This window comes from Bos indicus x Bos taurus, chromosome 4 (genome assembly GCF_003369695.1).
Source record: "Bos indicus x Bos taurus breed Angus x Brahman F1 hybrid chromosome 4, Bos_hybrid_MaternalHap_v2.0, whole genome shotgun sequence".
NCBI classification, from domain to species: domain Eukaryota; kingdom Metazoa; phylum Chordata; class Mammalia; order Artiodactyla; family Bovidae; genus Bos; species Bos indicus x Bos taurus.
The window spans coordinates 69,540,600-69,564,129 of record NC_040079.1 but is presented as its reverse complement, the minus strand read 5'-3'; the positions used below and the strand labels follow the sequence as shown (position 1 = coordinate 69,564,129).

At 39.0% G+C, this 23,530-nt stretch overlaps 1 pseudogene across 1 annotated transcript; it reads right to left on the bottom strand.

Annotated features, from left to right (window-relative positions):
• Window positions 1-1,757: 1,757 nt before the first annotated feature.
• Window positions 1,758-22,711, bottom strand: LOC113891508 (annotated as a pseudogene). The gene is made up of 8 exons (XR_003510781.1): window positions 22,618-22,711; window positions 22,170-22,472; window positions 15,374-15,424; window positions 9,065-9,394; window positions 6,640-6,744; window positions 6,305-6,352; window positions 4,325-4,363; window positions 1,758-2,210 (listed from the first exon to the last, which is right to left on the bottom strand). The product of XR_003510781.1 is annotated as a T cell receptor gamma constant 2-like (transcript).
• Between the last annotated feature and the right edge of the window lie 819 nt (window positions 22,712-23,530).

Here is a 23,530-nt window from a genome sequence, read left to right as displayed (position 1 = left end):
TAATGGGAACCAAGGGATCAATCTAAGGGCTTCCCTCATAGCTCAGTCGGTAAAGAATCTGCCTGCGATGCAGGAGACCCATGTTCGATTCCTGGGGTGGGAAGATTCCATAGAGAAGGAAATAGCAACCCACTCCAGGATTCTTGCCTGGAGAATCCCATGGACAGAGGAGCCTGGCAGGCTATGGTCCATGGGGTCTCAAGAGTTGGACAAGACTCAGCAACTAAACCACCATTGTTTATCTGGTTGGTCTCTTTTTGTTTTCAAATGGGAACCTTGGTTTAACTGCCTAAGAACTTGTTTCATACACACTGAAGCCGACTATACACAAAGAAACAAACAATAAGCTTTTCCAATTTTAAATAAGACAGTGTTTCAATTCTAATACATGAAAAATTTCCTTTAAAAGGATTCATTAGAGGAAATAGAACATCCCTTATTCTTCCTTCCTTCTACCATGAATTTAACTTTTTGTTCTATGTCTGTACTTACAGAAATACACAGAAACACATATAATGAGTGTCCTGTTTATTCATATTATTACTCAATAGGAAAAATGGTTGAAAGACATGAACAAATATTTCAGCAGAAAAGAAAAAGAAGTTGTAAAACCACACACATAGAATAAGGCAGGATTTCCACCATGTTGACAACCACGGGAGTAGATGTGTGGAAACCAGAGTATATACGTAAGAAAAAGACAGATACAATCACAAATTCTTAAGAAAGTTCTCTCCGAATCCTTGGAGGAAGCTTTTAGTAAAGAAGCAGTGTGTGTTTTGTCCTGTCGTAGTTTGTTTTTTCCCAGCAGAAAGTGAACCAAGGGAAAGCCATGTGATGCTAGATTACAAAATGTGAGCTCCAGGTTCAGAAAAACCTGAATGACTCTTATTTACAAAATAGTGACCGTGAACAGACAAATTAACCTCTCCAACCTATAAACTGTGAACTCTAACTGTTGCTTCTTCCAGGGGTTCTTAAATGATTAATGGGATTACCTGATGAACAGTAGAAACGGAGTCTCTGTTCCATCTACATCTGATTTCTTTGCAGGGAAGTAAGCTTAGAAATGAATCTCAGTGCATTTGTGTATGTGTGGAATCTATTGTTCCTACAGTAGATTAGGAACTACTGACAGTAGATACTAATGTTGAGAACTTGCATGGACCAGGCATTATGGACTCATCTAATCCTCACACTCCAGGAGACAGGGCTCTGTAACTTCATTACACAGATGAGGAAATGATGACACAGAGAGCTCGAAGGGCTGTCTGAGATCACACAAGTGCTAATACAGACCCAGGGTTCAAACCCAGGCCCTCGACGGCCACAGTCTGCATGCTTCATCCTGCACCCGATGCTCCTCTGGTGTTGGCGCAGGTCTCATCAGGGGTTAACAGGAGGACCTGGAGTCAGGCTTGTGAGACCCTAGCACAGACCTGAGCACACACGGTGCAGGTCATGCTGGGTGTTATACTGTCACTATCCGAATGCCCCAACCCAATGATCCTGCCTCTGGTGACTCTGAAAGAGAAGGAACACGGGCAGCTTTGTTTGGCTCTTGTTGGACCAGCTCCACCAGTCGTCTTGGAGCCGGTGCCCCAGAGAAAGCAGCATAACCACCATCTCAGTGAAAGACCTAGAAATGTGGTGTTGACCGTTATTACAATCAGCGCTGAATTTGATAGCCTGGTTATCATGCTGTTTCTCACCTTGGTTAGATTTCATGAAATTAAAGTACACAGACAAAAGGGGGCTTGTGATTCTTTTGTATTTATTGTGCATGTTATGAAAATCTAAGTATAGAATTCGAGCAGCAAAGCTGACTTCTCCAGGGTGTGTGACAGGGAGAGTCAGGGTCGTGGTCTGGCTGGAGGTGCTGAGGGAGGAGACAGGGAGCTGCCCACTGTATGCACTCAGGAGTTGAAAGGACTTGGGGGTGGGACATTATGACATCATAGATAAATACACATCTGAACTGAGATAACCCAAACCAAAAAGCAAGCAGAGACTTTCTGGGACTGTAGAGGATGAAGGAAAGTTGATCTCTCGGTAGCCCCCCCATTACGAGATCTTCCCGTCTCAGCAGACGCCTGTTCTTCTAAACACACAGGAAATGATGACAACAAAGTAGACTGTGCTCAGGAAGAGGAGTAAGAGGTAGGTGTAATAGGCTGTAGAGGTGTTCATGAGCTGCAGCTGCAGGGTACCTAGGAGAAGTCATTTTGGTTAGTTTCAAGTGTTCTTTTGAGAGGAGAGGACATATTCACGGAAGTGGTCACAATGATTTATTCCTGGTGATCTGCAAAGAAGTGGCACCCCAAACCCAAAGAAAACAGATGCAACCACCATGAGCACCACCACCACCAGAACAACTCAGAATCTAGTTGACAATTCAAGTCAATCAACGACCTCAACTAAATTCAACAGAACCTTCCCAAATATTAAAAAGCAGGGTTGTGTTTTAAAAGAATGAGTCCAAATGGGAAAAATATCTATGATAAATAGCATTTTTTGCACCATCACATCTCTGAGTAACAATAAGAGGTGACGTTTGTTAACCCCTAACCAAATGTCAAACACTTATTCTGAGAGCTTTGCTTGCAAGATTCTAATCTTAGTTAAGTTTTCAAATAACCTACGAGATTATCATTTTCAACCCCTTTTACCAGTAAACTGAGGACAGAGAGAAATAATTTGCTTGGTGTCACACATTTAGAAAGCACCAGAAATCACATTTCAATCCCAGCAACCTGAATCTGAAGAAGGTATTCTTAGCTGCTCTGTAGTCCTGCATTTCCATGTCCAATAAATATCCCAGACATCAAAGTTATGCATAAACAGCAAGTTGAATTGCTGATGTGGAAGCATCTGAGCCATTACATGTTGTGCACCAATGAGATTCCTATGAAGGGGATAAGCCAGGGAAATCTGGTTGTGACACAGTGAGGTGGGTGGAAGGCTTTAGTAAAGAGAACTTTGTACAAAATGGAAGAGAGTGGTTAGTCCAAAATCTCCGAAACCTTAGGAGCTCATGCCTCAGTCACCTGTCTTTCTTAGATGTCTAAACTCGTGCCCGTGATGTTCTAGGATGATTGCACTTACTCTCCTTCAAAGTTTTGCAAGAAATAGATGATGTCAAGAAGCAATTAACAATGATACTGGGCCTGACTTGCTACTCAATGGACTACAAGGCTGAGTTTCTTCCTGTATGTTCTATGCTTTACCTTCATGGAGTCAGAACTCCAGAATCACTAGTATGTGGTGTGGAAAGGATCTCAGGAGGGACATGCTCATAACTCATGGCCCTGAGTCAGGTCAGATGTTAGCTGAGTTCCAGGCCCCCTGACACACTGGGAACGGAGGAGGGATCAGCAGGACCATTGCCAGCTCTTCTAAATTCACTGAGACCCTTCATGTAGGGAGAAGGGGCCACCAACTAGTACTCATCCTGTGCCAGCTAAATGGATACCCTGTGGGAGACATTCCACATAGGTGACCTTATCTCTGTAATAACTGAGTTGGGTGCAACTGTTCCCAGTTGGCAGAAGAGGGCACTATTGCCCAGAAATAGAAGTAATTACCCACCTTCGTGCAACTAATAATAAAAGAACCGGGGTTAAAGTGCTGTCTGGGATAGTTGGAAATCCACGCACTTATACCCTGCCCATGGGTCCACCCTGTCTCAGGGCCTCGGTTTTAGGATTCTTGCTCTATATCTTAGAGATGGAATAGAGAACTGAGGAAGTGTCTGAACCATGGATTCAGATGGCCTTTGTTGAATCCTCATATCTAGCTATGGAGCTTGGTACAAGGGATTTAAGTAATTTTGGCTAATGGCCCTCATTGAAAAATTATGGGAAAATGTTACACCACCTCATAGGAGTGTTATGATGAAAAAAAAATATGCACATAAGATCCAGCACAACACCTTATGTATATCAAGCTCTCAGCAAGTGTCAGTTCATGTATCAGTTACCAGCAAGGGCTAAAACTCAAAAATACTCTAGAAGCAACTTGATATCAAGTTTCTGCAATTATTACAAACAAAATCTACACAACTGGGCAAAGCCCACTGTTGAAATAATTTGGAGCCTATCAGTTCATCCTCTCATTTAGAGTCATCTTACACCAAAACCAGCATTTAATGTGTTAAGATGACTCTTCGGGAACGATGGATTTACTTAAAATATGCAGTCTATTCTGCAATATCCAGACATTTTGTTTTTTTCTACCTTGTATCAAGGAAGTCCAAAAGTTAAGTTTATCCAGAGGGAAAAGAGTGCTGTAACATGACACAAAGGCAGACAAAGACAGAACTTACTGCTTTCACCTTCCAGACATGCCTTTGTAGAATTAGTATCTAGAAGAAAGGAGAGCAGGTATTAATCAATTGTATTGTCAGTCATTCATAAATATTATTAGACAGTGGCACATATGTGGTTAACTATGTGTGCGTTAATATGCATGTATATAAATAGAAGATCTGCTAACACAGACAGGAGAGATACTCTGATTAAATGTATGAACACCACAGTTTCAGGAATAATTGACTTTTTCTTAACATTAACCAAGGAAGTTCAAGAGGTAATTGATAGGTAAAAATTCATGCTTTCTGCTGCTGCTGCTAAGTTGCTTCAGTCATGTCTGACTCTGTGCGACCCCATAGACGGCAGCCCACCAGGCTCCCCCGTCCCTGGGATTCTCCAGGCAAGAACACTAGAGTGGATTGCCATTTCCTTCTCCAATGCATGAAAGTGAAAAGTGGAAGTGAAGTCGCTCAGTCATGTCTGACTCATGCTTTCTAAAATATATATATATATATATATATATATATTATATATATATATATGTATACAATAACTTTTCTACTATGCTTGACAAAGGCTTGATAAAGAACATCCAAAAAAAAAAGAAGAGATGGAGAAATTGGAAAACATAAACTAAATGAAACGGGGGCACTGAATATGAAATACAATAAGTGAAACAAACTAGATAAACGTAAAAGATCCTCATATAGTCCAGTTGCTTTTAAACACGCTTGCTTTTTAGAAACATATCTGGAACTCTGACAAAATAAAGCAGTACCTGGGCATTTGCACTTTTCAAAAAATTTCAAGTTAATTCTAATACACATCTGGATTTTAAAAAGTGTTTACAGGTTTTTCTATTAAACGGTAGTTTTGGTGATATAGAATTCTATTATTTTTCTGTTGACCAGTCATGAATCAACGGTATTAAGTGAGTACTAGTTAATGTTAGTGTTAGTCACTCAGTCGTGTCTGACTCTTTGCGACCCCATGGACTGTATAGCCTGCCATATTCCTCCGTCCATAGGATTTTCCAGGCAAGAACCCTGGAGTGGGTTGCCATTTCATAATCACAATAGTGAAAGATGCTTATGAGTTTTCACAATCAATAGCCAAACAAAAAGTAAAAGAGAATTACAATAGCAAGCCATAATGGGAACATGATTAACCTAACGACATAAAACAATTACATACAGTTTGGGGGGTCAAGCAGAGTGACATGGTAAATGGGAGTGCATACATGCACATGTTTTCATCTGCCCAGCCAATCTGAATTATGACATTTTGATTTCATTTGTTTGACTTAGTTTGAATAGGATGCTAGATTTCTAATTAAAAAAAAGTAGATATGCAACAAGAAACAGATGTTTACTATTTAGCACAAGGAGCTATAGTCACTATCTTGTAATAACCTATAACAGAAAATAATTTCAAAAGTGATATATGTGTATAAGTGACAAAAAATTCTACTTTTAGAAATTTGGTAATGTTTATCTTTGTCAGTTTTTCTAAATGGCCTTTGGATATCTAATAACAATGTATGATGTACAAAATGTTAGATATATTTGTATAGGATATGAGATTAAGATAAATTAATATAAATAGAAATCTATTATATTTAAATTATTAATGACATCATTCAAGATGCTCCCATTTTTATTTTTTCTGCGCTTTGACAAAATATTCTCAGAGAAATGTTAATATGTCTCATTATGATTATATGTTTTTTTCTTTTCCCTTATATTTCTCCTGATTTTTGCTTTAGGTATCTTTGTTTCTTTGTTGTTAGGTGTATGATGTCTATTTCCTTGTGAATTGAACCTGTTTTTGGTATCATTTTTTTTGAATTGTAGTTGTTTTTTGAATTGCATCATTCAAAATATTCATCTCTGTTACATTTAAAAATAAATAAATAACATTTTTGAGAAAGGTATTGATCAGGAAGGGAAAAAGTGCTATAGGATGTCTTAAAGGCAAACATAAGCAAAACTTACCACTTCCATCTTTCAGACAAGCTTTTTTAGAACCAGTACCTGTAAGTTCTGAAAGAAAGGAAGCAAGTATTAATCAATTGTCCACACCCATTAGTTTACAGTGAGTGCATATGTATGTATAATATGGTGTCTGTGTATATATACATACACATATGTATATAATCTATAGACAGATGACAGCAGACATGATCAGTAAAACTATAACAATGATGAGCCCCACAATTTCAGATAATTGGTCTTTTCCACTTTACAACAGAGAGGTTCAAAAGATAAATAGATCAGGAAGAAAGAAAGACTAAAACATGACATAAAGATAAATCTGTACAAAAACTTACTGCTTTCATCGGTCAAACAATCATTTGGAGGCTCAGTAGTAGGAGGCTCAGTAGTAGGAGGCTTAGTAGTAGGAGGCTCAGTAGTAGGGACAAGTGAGGTGACAACTACAAGAAATGAGAACAAGTATTAATGAATTATCTGTGCCCATTATTTGATACTGTGAGTATGTTTCAGCAGTAAAGAATCCACCTGCAGGGGAGTAGTCACAGGAGACACAGGTTTGGTGCCTGGGTCAGGAAGATCCCCTGGAGGAGGGCACAGCAACCCATTCTGATAGTCTTGCCTGGAGCCCCCCATGGACAGAGAAGCCCGGTGGGCTACAGTCCATGGGGTTGCAAAGATTTGGACACGACTGAAGCGACTTCGCACACATGCACATATGTTTACAGGTGTATGTATATTGCAATATATATATATATGTGTAATATACATATATTCCCTTGCTGCTGCTAAGTTGCTTCAGTCGTGTCCGACCCTGTGCGACCCCATACACGGCAGCCCACCAGGCTCCCCGTCCCTGGGATTCTCCAGGCAAGAACACTGGAGTGGGTTATATATTCCCTTACAATTACTTTATTCACTAAAAGATAAACAAACCTCTTATTAACATGCATTGGTTGAGGCAGAAACAATAAAGTAATAAAGTTTTATAATAAACTCTATGTGTTTATTATAAGTTCTCTTTCTCAGTGAAGCTTGGTCAAAAACTAGAACCAGATTAGATTTATTTCTCTGTAAAATCATTTCATTAATATGTACTTCATGTTATATTCTTAGCTTTTATCAAAAACAAAATAATTTTAAGAAACAGCATTGGAAATTTGCTATAGAATAGCATTAACCAAAATGCCATCATTAGCTTTACAGCCATTAGAAACCCTTGGAATGCATTTGTTTCAGAATTGTGTTCAGGTAAAACACATTATGAACTGGAATATCTCTTAATATGGTAACTGTCACAATGAAACTTATATACTTATTTTTTTCTCATCACACACAAAAATTATAACCTAGTACTTTTAGTGTCCTTAAGTAGGACACTTAAAGCCATGATTACATTACACTGCAAATTTGCTTCTTTTCTATTAGAATAAAAATTAAGATTTAGAGCTATTTTTGTAATTTTATTTTTAATTAGTTTTAGAAGAGGATATAAATGGATATTATAAATATATGAATAAGTACAGCCGTGTCATATTTTGGAAAGCAAGTGTTTTCTCTGATGTTATTTCATTTGTTCTTCATTGCAGCCCCAGGACAAAACCAAGTGTTCAAACCTGATTAGATTATTGGATAAACTAAGAATCAGAGAAGATAAAGACTTACTTCAGAAATTCAGACTGGTGCATAGCAAACATCTATGCACATTTTATGTGCTTGGTTCCCACTGCTTTAAAAAGGTTTCCTAACCACAGGTAAAAATACAAAATGATTCCTTCTGATGGGCACTTTGGAGCCTTTGGTCTGTTAGGTGAACATGCAGGACATTAAATCCTGAGTCCAGGGAGTACAGGACCACTGCCAGGGCCGAGGCACATCCCAGCTCTCTGCCCACACTGCATGGACATGTCCAGCATCTGCTCACAGGGGCTGCTTTGAGATGTCATGCCTGGATCACAGGTGACCCTAAGTCATCAAGGAAAGTGTGTATATTCTCTTGACTGTAATGCATCCTCCTTGGGCAGTAATTCACCCCAGTGTGTCCATCCGTACATCCCTCCAGACCTGGCATGTGCTAGGGCTGCAATAAAACTATCTTGAAAGACCTTTTCTAATAGCAAGAAATGCATTCATTAAGTAGAATGGGAGTAAGTTTGTACACTTTAGCATCACCCAATCTTTGATTACAAATTTTATCTTATAGGGGTATGTAAAATACAAATTTCAAAAATCTAAGCCCTTAAAAAACCACCTGGTCAAATTATTCTTTTGCTGAGCTGAAATTTGGCTCCCTTATACAAAGACCATTTTGTCATTTAATAACTCATTGCTTTGGAATTGTAAAGGAGAACTGAATTGAGAATGACTTTGCCTGCTGAAGGACATTCCTGAAAGATGTAGAAGTGTTGTTATTTCCTGACCAACCAAGATCCCCAACAGTGAAGATCTGTTGTGTGCTAAGTTGCTCGATGCTTTCACATATGTTGTTTCGTTTAATCCATACAACAACTCTAACACTTAAACACCATATGATCTTAATATTTTGGAAGATGAAACTGAGGGTGAGAGAAGTAAAATTTTTTCTTTTCTATGTTTCAAAGCCTATCCTATTTTAATCATATGGGGAGATAGCTACCATTAAATGAAACATCATTTTATCAAGACGTATTTGTTTGTTTTTCATTAACACTTAGCCGGAAAGGTGGGTATTACCTTTGAAAAACAGTATTTTGGGAGGTTATATTTACATTTATATTCACTTACCTTCTTTTATTGAAGGAAAAATAATCTCTTGATCAATTCCTCCTATATTTTTCTTGTGTTTGACAACACATACATGTTGTTTATCCATGGAGTTTTCGGTCACGGTCAGCCAGCTGAACTTCATGTATGTGTCCTTGGTCTTCATGGTATTTCCCTGCTGGGATGGCAGAGCTCTTTTGTCATTTTTTGCTCTCCAAGAAACTGTAATAACATCAGGGAAAAATTTCTCCAGGAGACAAAGATATGTTCCAGCATTATCATGGTTGATTTCAGCAATTGAAGGAAGAAAAACAGTGGGCTTGGGGGAAGTGTCTGCCTCGAGGTTTCTCTCTGTAGGGGAATATGGAATAGTAATGAAAAAGAATGGTTAAAGAAACACCAACATGTTGTGGCTTGGAAAAACCTAGTGAGTAGTAAAAGAACAGAAGGCTACTGCTCACTATGGCCTTTCATCCACAGTATGTTGTTCGGTGCTTGCTGCTAAGTCGATTCAGTCATGTCTGACTCTGTGCGACCCCAGAGATGACAGTCCACCAGGCTCCCCGGTCCCTGGGATTCTCCAGGCAAGAACACTGGAGTGGGTTGCCATTTCCTTCTCCAATGCATGAAAGTGAACAGTGAAAGTGAACTCGCTCAGTTGTGTCCGACTCTCAGCGACCCCATGGACTGCAGTCTACCAGGCTCCTCGGTCCATGGGATATTCCAGGCAAGAGTACTGGAGTGGGGTGCCATTGCCTTCTCCTGTTAGGTGCTTAGTACTGTTCTATTTTTAATGGCAAGAGAAGTTCAAGACTTCATGGGACTTGCCCAAAGTCACAGGTGCTAAGTAGCAGAGCTGGATTATAACTTGACCTTCACTTTTTCTCCATATGTAGAGATGAGGTGCATCTTGTGTGCCTGCCAAGTCGCTTCAGTCGAATCTGACTCTTTATGACCTAATGACTATAGCCTGCCAGTCTCCTCTGTCCATGGGATTATGACTTTTAAATATCCCATATAAATACCCCACATCAAGACTTCCAACATTCATGAACATGTTTATTGATTGAATCCATGCTTCCTACAGTGGAAATGTGGAGTCCCAATCACTGGACTGCCAGGGAAGTCCCCAGTTATCTTTTCAAAAATCTCTTTTGTTCTATAATACTGGAGCCTGTTTTGAAGTAGATGGGTGGGTGGTGGGATTAGGGGAGGCGGGGGCAATTGGGTATGATGGTTTCTGTATTGGTGAAAATCTTTGCTAGCTTCTAAACTACTTCCCTTTCCCATCCTGTGTTTTGCAATTTATGCTCTTTGTCCAAATAACACATTCTCATATTCTGCAACTCTGTGGAATCTCACTCTTCATTTAACTGATTCTGGAATGAATCATAAAAATAAATACCCAGAGAAAATTTATTGGTTTTGCAAAGCAATATAGTTACTTTTGAGAATGGGAATCAACACCCATGTGTACTTGACACGTGTACTGTGAAGTTGAACTTTGAGCTCTAGATGTGGATCCCATGCCCGATTCTGAAGTGAGGAAATTCTCTTTATTTCTAATTTTATATGACCTCTCAATTTTATACCTGAACCACTCCAGATTTGTAGAGTAGAGCAGCATGTTATTTATAGTGCCTTGATTGTATAACGGTACTTCCAAAACTTCTATTAAAAATGTATTATTAATCCCAAACTCCTAATTTGGGATTAGCAGATACACACTACTGTATATAAAATAGATAAACAATAAGAACCTACTATGTAGAACAGAGAAGTATATTAAATATCTTGCAATAACCTTTAATCAGAGAAGGCAATGGCACCCCACTCCAGTACTCTTGCCTGGAGAATCCCATGGATGGAGGAGCCTGGTAGGCTGCAGTCCATGGGGTCGCTAAGAGTCAGGCATGACTGAGCGACTTCACTTTCACTTTTCACTTTCATGCATTGGAGAAGGAAATGGCAACCCACTCCAGTGTTCTTGCCTGGAGAATCTCAGGGACGGGGAAGCCTGGTGGGCTGCTGTCTCTGGGGTCGCACAGAGTCGGACACAACTGAAGCGAAATAGCAGCAGCAGCAATAACCTTTAATGGAAAAGAATCTGAAAAATAATACACACACACAAAAAAACTGAATCACTTTGCTGTATACCTGAAAATAACCCAACGTTGTGAACGAACTATACTTTCATGTAAAAAAATTTTTTTTATTATTACAAACTAAATATTTGAAGCTCTTTCACACTTAAATAAGAATTTTTAATTCATGAGATTTCTATCTATATTTAATTGACTTCACTTCTTGATCATTTTCTTTATAAATTAAAACTTTTTTCTGATAAGTATGAGCATGAAGCCCAAGCTTACTGGTTATATATTTTAGAGCCAATAAATGTTGTTGTTAGAAATGATATCAATTAAATTAAAGGATTAAGATTTAAAGCACATAGAAAAATAGGACATATAAAAAATAAACATATTTTAATCTCATTTTTTCTTGCCATGTACCAAAGTCTGCTAAAGAGAAACAGATACCTTCCAATTCAATTTATGTGTGTGAGGGAACCATAAGATAACTTTCCATTTGTTAATAGTACAGCTGCATCCCCTGAAGAATTTCAATTCATCAACAGTTAGGCTACCAACACTCTGCCTCTTGGATGCAATTTTCCCTTTACATTTGAATAAACAGCTATGCAACACATATGACGTGTTAGCCAACAAAACGTACGGTGCTCACTCGTGTCCAGCTTTTTGCAACCCTATGGTCTGTAGCCCGCCTGGCTCCTCTGTCCACGGGCTTATCCAGACAGAAATACTCATGCATTAGACAACATGCTAAATACTTCATCACACAGTCTCATTTAATTCTCATACACCCCCTGCTGGATAATACCGTTATACTATTTTACAGATTAGGAGACTGAGTCCAGAGAATAACGTCCATGTTCATATACATAGTTACTGGTGGATCGGAAATTCGAGGTCAGCCTGACTCCAAAGCCCACTTTCTTTGGAAATGCCCCTTCAGCATCAGGAAAGGAGACATGTTAACTCATAAAACTTACCTGTAATGACAAACTTCAACCCTGGGCCAAATACTTTCATGATGATTATGTACATTATACATGAGCCCTTCATAGAAGTCCACACAGACACGAAGCCAAATTTTTTATAATATTTGTACAGTGTTGTCTATGCTGTCCTCTACTATGTGAATTTGTTGTAAAATCTCTCCTAAATCTCTACATCTAATTCCCATCCACTTTCATTTTTGGTAAATATAATTCCTATTTAATTATTTCTTACCTTCCCTCTATTACCTTGAAAAAAAATTATATTCTTCTGATACTTACCTGTGACAATGAGTTTTGCTCCAACATTGAAGTTTTTTATGTAATTATTCCACAGTGATTCAAGTCATATCAAAAACTTTAGACTAATTAGCTTCTCTGATTTCTTCAAATTCTAGTAGAACTATGATGACTTGGAATTCAAGACACTAGACTTCTGGTCCTGGTTCATTTCGCTCCTAACAAGCTCTGTGGTTGAGCAAATCAAGTAAACTAACGCCTTGGGTACCTTATTTATTTGAAAATGACCATGCTACTGTTAAGTCAAATGAACATCCTTATTAGTGTTTTGGTGAGCTCAAAATGAAACAAGATCTGAAAAGTCATTTGCATAAAAATTATATAGAGGTAAGAGATTGTAAATATTACTATATTATCATGATATTATTATTAGTATTTTTATTTGTGATAATTGTGTGGTCCAGCATGACATTTTAATATCATGGGAGCAAATCTTGCCTATCTGATGGGAATTCAGTATCTGGGGTTTACAAGTAGATCCATAGCAACTGATGACTTGTTTGCATTCCTCTGTGTTTTGATATGTCTGGGATTCTCCAAGCCTGTATCACAGCTTTTCACACACCCAGTTAGTAGGCAGTCATTTGTTCCATCGTATTTGCTGCATTTCCAGGGTGAACAAAATCTAAGGGAACATTGGCTAAAGCCTAATGTATGCAGCCAGTATATGGAACGTCACTTCTGCTGTCCACAACAAATGGCTTTTTCCCCAACAACAGCGCAATCTATGGGTATCTCAAGATTTTACCAGAAATTTCAGCTTCAAAAAATCTATCCAGTTCATGCCCAAAGTTCAGCTTGCAGCTCCAGGTATGGGCCTTATGACAAATGACCACAAAAATGGCAGGATGCCTGGTACTCAAATTCTCCTTTGTTAAGTTGGATTGCTTCATTACCTGCCTCATCTTATCAGCTGAAGGTCACCATTCATGAATGACATTACATTTTGGTGCCCATTGCATTGATGCATAAACATATTTGTTTGAAGACCATTTCTTCCATTTTATAAACTGGATATTGAAGGCAGTGTCCCCTTTTTACTTCATTTTCCTACTAAAGACTTCCACATGGAAGTTCTTTTTTTTAATTTTGTGGTGGGAAAACATTTGAAAATTTGGTGTGCTTATTTTAGTCGGTTAATATAGGGTATCTATTCCACCACATTTTTTTCTTGCTTTATTATTTCTTATTTTTAATTCACTTCTTTTGGATTGAGATAGAACTGACACATATTCTGAATGTTTAATAAATGCACATTCATGTGACTTCCATGATGTTTGTGAGGGAAAGAGACGTCATTTCAGTGCTATGATTAAAAGCAAGAGCATTGTTTTCACATGTGAGCAGCAATACAAAGTATGAGCTATTACTAATAGTTACAGAATCCAGGTCAGACTACAGAAGGGTAAATATTCAGGATATAAAGATGTGACTTAATGTTTCAAATATCACATAATGATCCAGTCCTCTTACTTTGACAAGTCTCTACTGGATCCCAAAGTTTGCCACAGTAGCTAGTCATGTGACTTTAGGCAAGTAACTAAACTTCTCTAAACCTCAGTTTCTTTATCTATAAAATGGGAATGACAGGATTACTGGTGAGGAACGTATAAGGCATTGAAACTACATATCATGGTGTCTGCTGCTAAGTCACTCCAGTCGTGTCCGACTCTGTGGGACCCCATAGACGGCAGCCCACCAGGCTCCCCCGTCCCTGGGATTCTCCAGGCAAGAACACTGGAGTGGGTTGCCATTTCCTTCTCCAATGCGTGAAAGTGGAAAGTGAAAGTGAAGTCACTCAGTTGTGTCCGACTCTTCGAGACCCCATGGACTGCAGCCCACTGGGCTCCTCCGTCTATGGGATTTTCCAGGCCAAGAGTACTGGAGTGGGGTGCCATTGCCTTCTCCGATCATGATGTCTATCCTTCAGTAAATATTAATTAACATTAAAATTCTCTTTAATGGCATGTTTTGAGGCCATTTCATCAAAATCTTCCACCAAACAAAAGGTATGTTTTTTATAAGCAATAACTATTACACCAAGCTCAACAATCCAAGACGTCCTACTTCTCCAGCCATGGACCATAGAAGACAGGTCTCAGTTAAGCCAGAATCTAGAATGCTTTTCCACTAGAATAGAAGCTGTTTGGTGTTGAGACTTGTTCTGTGTCTTGTTCGCCCTTCTGTCTGCAGCTCCCAGCACAGAAACTGTCCTCAATAAATATTTGCTGAGAGAATGAAAGAGCAAAGGAGAATGCCCAGCCATGAAGACACTTTCATGAACTTTGGAGCTGAAATGGCTCATTGAGCTCACAAACTGGTCCATGTCCAGACAATTCCACAAGAGATGAGGTAGTTTAAATTTCAAATAACCTCAGCCTCCTTCTAAGAAGCTAGAGTAATAAGAAGTGAGATTTATCAATGTTTTATAATCATTTACTGTAAGAATTTTCTTGCACTGCTCTTAGGGATGAGATGAAAATCAGTAATACTGGTTTTGCAGGAGATTCAGGAGCACAGTATTTTATCTCAAAATATAGAGAAGAGATAGTAAGAAAAGTGTTTCTCACTTAATAGACTGCCTACAAGAAAAGGAACTTGAACTAATAACTTATACCAATGTGATGATATAATATGCTATTTATGTTAGAATATAGAAAGATAAACGAAGCAATAAGACAGACATGGTCTTCAGAATACTTTACTATCTAGCCTGAGTCTATTTTGTGTGTGTTTTCTAGAACAAATTTCAACTGCTTACAAGCAGGGACAAGAATAAACCATTTACAAGGTGATTTAGTTTCCATATACTGTGACCAATAGCTGTAAAACTACTGTTTAGATGCTGAGGCCAAGAATGTGGCAGCCACATCAGGGAGAGCCCAGGTTGTTTCTACAAAGCATCTCTCAGTATTTTATGACTACAGTAAGAATAGAAAAATGATACTTACCAGGAGGAGTTACTATGATGTTAGCTCCTTCTCCAAATATCTTCCTCCAGCCTGAGCTGTCACAATGGTAAAAGCTCCTACAATAATCCAGCCTTTTTCTACCTTTATAAAGTGACTAGAAGTCAAAAACTTCATCCTGGCAGTTTGATCTGAATTCTTTTGGAAGTCCTTGGATATAGGTTTCACAGCATCCAATGTTTTATAAGTTTTCCTCTGATTTGTTGTTATTATTCAGTCACTAGGATGTGTTTGACTCCTTTGCAACCCCTTGGACTGTAGCCCGCCATGGGATTTCCCAGGGCAGAATACTGGAGTGGGTTGCCATTTCCTTCTCCAGGGAATCTTCCTGACTCAGGGATCCACTGGGGAAGCCACTTTCCTCAGATAAATGGGCCCAAATATCTGCTTTCCAAAGAGTAGTAATCACTAAAATCACTGATGAAAGATGAAAAGGATAAAAACAGGAAAGAACACACCACTGACACCAGCTGGTTACCCACCTGGGTTTCTAAATTTCCAGGAATGGTATTCAAAGGATCAAGACTTTTTTTTTTTTTTATTTCCAGGTGTTCAGTTCTGTAGAAACTGCTCAGAGTTTGCATCAGTTGAAAGGCAATTCTCTTTTCACAAACACCAGGGCTGTTTAGTGATTTGGGAATGTATTGCTAAAAGGAGGAAAACCTTCAGTAACTGAAAATGCAAATACCCCATCCGCCATCACACGTGGACTTGAGAAATGTGAACAAACGCTCCATTCATTGGGCAGCACAATTCTTTACCAAGGTAAAGGGAAATGAGAAAATAAGTCCTATGATGGCTTATTTAATATTATTTTTCCTAGGATAAAGGAAGAAATTTGCAGAATTCTCTCCGTTGAAATAAAACTTTCTTTCAACTAACACTTGAAAACAATATCCATTTCTCTGATAGTCAAAAGAAGTCCCTTTGTGGCTATTCTGTAATTTCAAGCCACTCATCTTGGGGCAAGGGGAAAGAAATTGCCAGGAGCAGCTGAGTACTCCTGTGAGCACAGATGAGCTGTCCACCTGCCAGGACGAGACAGGACAGGCTCTTACTGCCTCCATGTCTACTCCAGATGCACTTGTTCACGATCTCAGTCCCGTGAGCAATCAGTTCCTCTGCCCCAAGGATGAAAGTAAGAGGGTCATGTTGGGTAACTGTCCATTCACAGGAGCTCAGCTCACAGTCCCAACACAATGGGAGGGGATGAGAGATTCAGATGCCAATTATATTTAGATAGATTGTTTTTTTTTAATTGAGAGTTCATGGGAATTTCCTGGCAGTACAGTGGTTAGGACTCTGCACTTTTACTGCTTTTACTGGGCTCAATCTCTGGTTGGGGAAATAAGATCTCATGATCCACAGAATGTCCACAGAAAAAACTGAGAATTCTTTTTTTTTAAATTTTATTTTATATGTTTACAGAAAAAATTGGGAATTCTAAGTCATTAGTACTTCGGGCTGTCATATACCCTTTGCATCTATTGTAGTCATGAATGATGTCCCCTCAGTTCCTTTCTTAAAACTTGTCCTGTGATTTTCCTTATTCCAAGACCATGAGCAGAATTATCGGGAGCTTTAGGAATTGTTTGTTGTTCAAAATACATGAAAGATTTAAGCAATAAAATGCAAAAGAGTAACTAAAGAGTTATGCAATTAATAAGTTTTATTAAATATAAGCACAGTAAGAAGAAAGAGTATAAGGTTTTACTAAAGGGCATAAAATTAAACCTGCATAAATGGAGAGACAGATGATATTCACAAAGGAAAAGCTCAATGTAATAAACATGCAAACTCTTCTTAAACTCATGTGTATAGATAGACTAATTCCAATGAGACTTAAGGTAACATTTTATTTTTTTGTTCCATGTTGTAAAGATTGGGGCTGAGCTAGTTATGTTTACTTTAAATTGATATAAAATGTAAATATAAAATAATTTTAAAATTTTTATTAAAATAATGATTTTAAATAACTAATTTGGCATAGCAGCTCTTAACCCTTATTGCAAAGTTACTGACATAACATGATAATGGAGTAAGAATACTGAGACACGAATAAAACACAAATCCTCCAAGTATATGTTAATATAAAAATATAATTAAGGCATTTTTAATTGTAGGGAAATGATAGATTGTCTTAAAATTAGTTATGAACTATTAATTATATGTTGGAAGAAAAAATAGCTCTCTATCAAATACCATAAAGGTTAGGTTTGTATTAAAAGGCATCTAAAGTGTGAGTTATAAAGAACAATGAATGAAGGTCACTCAGTTGGGTCTGACTCTTGCGACCCCATGGACTGTAGCACACGAGGTTCCTCTGTCTATAGGATTCTCCAGGCAAGAATACTGAAGTGGGTTGCCATTTCCTTCTCCAGGGGATCTTCCTGACCTAGGAATCAAACCTGAGTCTCTTGCATTGCAGGCAGATTCTTGACTGAGCTATGAGTAGGGGACTAACTGAGTCCTCCGGCAGAAAATCTTGCAATGTGAAGAGCACAGGAGACACCTTTACTTAATGTTTAACTTTTAAGAAGGAGAAATTTGGAGAATTTTTTTCTCTTTTTTTTAAAATTGAAGCATAGTTGATTTACAATTTGTGCCAATCTCCGCTGTATAGCAAAGTGACTCGGTTTTACACGTATATATGTTCTTTTTTTTTCAACATTGTTTTCCATTATGATTCATCCCAGGATATTAGATGTAGTTCCTGGTGCAATACAGTAGGATCCTGTTGCTTATCGATTCTAAATGTAATAGTTTACATCTGCCAACTCCAACGGAGAAGGCAATGGCAACCCACTGCAGTACTCTTGCCTGGAAAATCCCCTGGGCGGAGGAGCCTGGTAGGCTGCAGCCCTTGGGTGCGAAGAGTCGGACACGACTGAGCGACTTCACTTTCATTTTCCCTTTCCACTTTCATGCATTGGAGAAGGAAATGGCAACCCACTCCAGTGTTCTTGCTTGGAGAATCCCAGGGACGAGGGAGCCTGGTGGGCTGCGGTCTATGGGGTCGCACAGAATCAGACACTACTGAAGCAACTTAGCAGCAGCAGCAGCAGCCAACTCCAAATTCCTAGTCCATCCCTCTTCTCCTCTTCCTCCCTGTTGGCAACCACGAGTCTGATCTCTATGTCTATGAGTCTGTTTCTGTTTCAAAGATAGATTTATTTGTGTCATATTTTAGATTCCACATATAAGTAATATCGTATGGTATTTGTCTTTCTTTTTCTGACTTACTTCACTCAGTCTCTAGTTGTATTCATGTTGCTGCAAATTGCAGTGTTTTGTTCTTCTTATGGCTAAGTAGTATTCCACTATAGATATGTACCACATCTTCCTTACCCATTCATCTGTCAATGGATATTTAGGCTGTTTCCATGTTCAGGTTGTTGTGAGTAGTGCTGCTATGAACAGAGGGGTGCAGGCACTATTCAGATGAGTGTTTTGTCCTGGTATATGGCCTGGAGTGGGCTTGCTAGGTCATACGGTAATTCGATTTTTAATTTTCTGAGAGACCTCCATACTGTTTTCCATAGTGGTTGCACCAATTTACATTCCCACTGACAGTGTATTAAGATTCCCTTTTCTTCACACCCTTTGCAGCACGTGTTATTTGCAGACATTTTAATGATAGCCATTCTGACTGGCATGAAGTTACACCTTGTTGTAGATTTGATTTGCATTTCTCTAATAATTAGTGATGTTGGGCATCTTTTCATGTGCCTAGTGGCCATCTGTATGTCTTCTTTGAGGAAATGTCTATTAAGGTGTTCAGCTCACTTTGCCTCTGGGTTGTTTGTTTTTTGTTTTTGTTGTATGATCTGTTCACATATTTTGGAAATTAAGCCCTTGTTGGTCACATCATTTATAAATAGTTTCTCCAATTCTATTGGTTGTCTTTTTTTTATGGTTTATTTTGATGTGAAAAAGCTTGTAAGTCTGACTAGGTCCCATTTGTTTATTTTTGTTTTTATTTCTATTGCCTTCAGAGACTGACCTAAGAAAACATTGGTATGAGTTATGTCAGAGAATGTTTTGCCTATGCTTTCTTCTAGGAAAGGTATGGTGTCATGTTTTATGTTTAAATCTTTAAGCCATTATGAGTTTATTTTTGTGTATGGGGTGAGAGTGTGTTCTAACTTCATTGATTTATGTGCATCTGTCCAACTTTCCCAGCACCACTTGCTGAAGAGACTTTTCCCCCCTGTTTTTATATTCTTGCTGGAGAACTTGTACTTTTTAGAACATTTCTAGGAATGTATTCATTTCTTCTAGGCAGTCTATTTTCTTGCCATATATTAATTATTTGTAGTAATGAGTTACTGATGTTTGTATTTTGGTGGTATCAGCTGTTAACTTCTTCTAATTTCATGTCTAATTTTGTATCTTTGAGTTCTCTCTCTCTCTCTTTTTTTTTTTTCCTGATGAGTTTGGCTAAAGGTTTACCAATTTGTTTGTCTTTTCAAATAACCAGCTCTTGGTGTATTGATCTTTTCTATGATGTTTTTAGTCTCTATTTTACTTTACTCTGATTTTTATTCTCTTTCATTTACCTTTGGTTTTATTTGCTCTTTTTCCTAGTTCTTTTAGGTGTAAGATTAGGCTGTTTGTTTGAGGTTTTTCTTGTATCTTGAGGTAGGCTTGTATCACTATAAACTTCTCTCTTAGAACAGCTTTTGCTGTATACCACAGATTTTTTTTGTATGCTGTTTTCCCGTTTTCATTGTCTTCAAGGATTGTTTATTTCCTCTGATTTCTTCAGTCACACCTGGGTTGTGTACAGCATACTGCTTATCCTACATGTGTCTTTGTTTCTCATACATACAGTGTCTCTACCTCTGGCTGTGTCCTTAGAGAAAATGACCCGGATAAACAGAGACAGAGAATGGAAACTGAGGGAGGGATCATAAGGGTTCTGTGAGTACATGGAAAAGTAGTTATCACAAAGTGCAAAGAAAAACAGTGATATAATAATGAGTCAGTAATTGGGGGAGAAATTGGATCTCCACACTAAGATTGCTACCTTACACCCATACACAAAAATTCAAAATAAAGTGGATCAAGGAATCAAAAGGCCAAAACGAAGTCTTAACACCATTGGAAAAGTAGAAATGAAACTATATTTATGCTTCAGGCTTTCCTAAAGCTGCAAATAGTTATAGTATGTGGTTGCTGATACAGTAGAGCAAGCTAAAGCCAGTGCATTTACTATCCAATTCCTTGCTGTCTGCAGTCACTGAACTAAGAAGAATCTGAAGCTTTGACTTGTGGTATGAGACCGTTTTTTGTTTTGTTTTGTTTTTATTCCGAGATTCTGATAGAGAAATGTGATGACCTGGAGAGCAGCAGCACCCAGGATGCAACAAGACAGATGGGGCTTCAGGGTTGGGGATAAGACCATGAACACTATTCTAGTAGGCATTCCTGTGCTAGTGCAGCAAGACTTACAAATCAACTTGAAGAAGAATCACTAGGAGTCTATCAAAAAATGCACATTTTCAGCCTTCGTTCCGTGATTCTGATTCACTCTGTTGAGTGCCACCCAGAACATGCACTTTTATTCCAGTTCAGGTACTTCTGATGCAGGTGGTACGTGGACCACAGTTTGAGAAACACTGTTCTAGAGCTCAGACACTGGTACAGATTTGGAGGAACCATATACACGTGAGCTGACATTTCTGCATTTCAATATCAATTTTGCTTCCTTAAACCTAGCCCAATAAGGCAGCCACAATCCTTGGCTATATAACTTTTCAATTGAAATATATACCATTCTTTGATTGTTCACCCAAAGTGTTCTTTAATTTTAATTATTGAGAAAATTATGATCTGATAAGTCTGATTCTAGTTTGGCACTTGGCCTTGTTAACGGTAGGGAGTGGGGGTAGAAAGAAGCTTTGGCTTTACTTGTTGAAGACAGTTCTGGCTGTGGGCTGAACTTCAACAGAGGGTATAAGTAGAATACAACAACGGGGCTCTCTCGTAGCTCAGTCGGTAAAGAATCTACCTGCAATAATGCAGGAGACCTGGGTTCAATTCCTGGGTCTGGAAGATCCCCTGGAGAAGGAAATAGCAACCCACTCCAATATTCTTGCCTGGAGAATTCTTGCCGTGGACAGAGGAGCCTGGCAAGCTACAGTCCAAGGGGTCTCAAGAGTTGGACACAACTTAGTGACTAAACCACCAACCACCAACACCTAAAACAATCACTTTTCCCCCTACCCTCGTTGATTATGTAAGAGAGATATCAGTTTTTTCCAAAAGATAAATTGGATACCAGCTTGAGGTTCAAGAAGTCCGAGTTTTCATTCCATCATTTCTCAGTCTTCATACTCCTGGATAATAAAGATGCTCTATTCCCAGCCATTTTCTCTGCATAATCATCAGGTGAATGGTTCAGTATTATCTAGCCTTTCCATTTTCCTCTCCTAAATATCTCCCCTCACAGATAATCCTAGGTTCTCTGTCTGTCTTAAAGAGAATATAATATGAACTCTACCAGCTTCTGGGAGAGCTGAGAATATGCTGCCTGCCAGACTGCTTGCCTATAGACTGGAGATGGAGGCCTGTTTTTAGGAAAAACTATGGCTATTGTGGGGAGGTAGAAGGTGGCCATGGAATATAAAGTTTGATTCATGGGCATTGAGTTCAGGGTTTTTCTTTGTTTAGAGTAAAAAGGAATTGGAGGAGGAAGTGAAGCAGCTGCTGATATCAGGGCTGTGATTTGCAGCCACAAGCAAAATTTCCAGTGCAGTGTACAGGAAGTCTGAACCAACGTGCTTATCCCAGATAGCACAGTAGTATATGCCGGAATCACTTGCTTGCAGATTTAGGATTGCAAATGTATACCTCCTCCCTGTGCCCTTATAGACATGGTATTTTGTTCCACTGATTCCTGATTCAAGCACAGCCTTTGAGTTGTAGCTGTCGTAGTATAAAAGGCGTCGGGGGGCCGTCCCCTCCTCATGTTTGTACAAGTGGATATAGGTGGCCCCTTGTGTAAGATCACAAGGGAACGAAGCAGTCTCCCCAGTATTACTAGTGATTAACATCAAGTCGGAAGATACCTGCATGACTGCAATGGGAAAAGCAACAAAAAATAATGAAGAGGAAGCATTAATTTCTTAGTATGACCCTCTTCCCCACAATCCACCACCCCACCCTCCAACATTGCCACAAAATACAGAAAAGTTCCAGGAGCATCCAGGCAGCACACTTACCGGGAGCCAGGACAACCAGAAGCAGTGCTGGGGCCTGCATCCTGCCCCAGCAGTTAGCTAGACTGGGATTCTGAGCAGATGTGACAGGCAGAGAAGTCAGGGAGGATCTCTCTTAAAGACCACCAGGTTGATCCCAGAGCGAGTGGGTGCCGGGGGAGGCCTGGGGAGGAGCCTCACCTCTCTGCACCAACCCTTTCTTGAGGGCCCCCCTGTGGCAGGCTGAGAGCTGCCATCTCCCTCACAGGAGAGGAGAGGCCTGAGCACTGAGAACTCAGAATTGAAAGCAGATGGATCAAATGCGAACTGAGGGGAGGAGAGCCATGGACCAAGCTTGCCTGTTGCCTCGTGGAGTGAGCAGTCCTAAGTGAGCAGTTCAGCATTTCAGTATTTATGCTGCTGCCACAATCTTGTCCGGTGACATCTTTATATTCCTTCCCTGAACTACCTTTCCTTTTACCCCTGTAAGCAAACTTGGAGGCAACAACCAGAGAATCCAATAAGAACTGAACCTGCTTTATTATAAGAAAGTAAGATTGATTATGTCGGTCTACATTTGACTGTCTTTAAAATTAAATGGATGTGTGTTCATGTGTGTGCATGTGTTATAAATCTATTGGAGAGAGGATTCATGTTCATCCTCAAGTAAAAGGCTGCCTCATACAGAGTGTCCAGATTTCATGAAAAAATAAGGAGCTTCACAATAGTTGGAACAAACTAAAAACATATATTTTTTCTGAAATCCAGGGACATGCAAATCAGAACTACAATGAGATATCACCTTACGCATGTCAGAATGGCTATTATTGACAAGGCTAGAAATAACGTGTTGAAGATGGGCAGAAAATAGAACCCTTGTGCACTGTTGTGGGGATGTAAATTGGTGTAGTCGCTATGAAAAACGGTATGGAGTTTC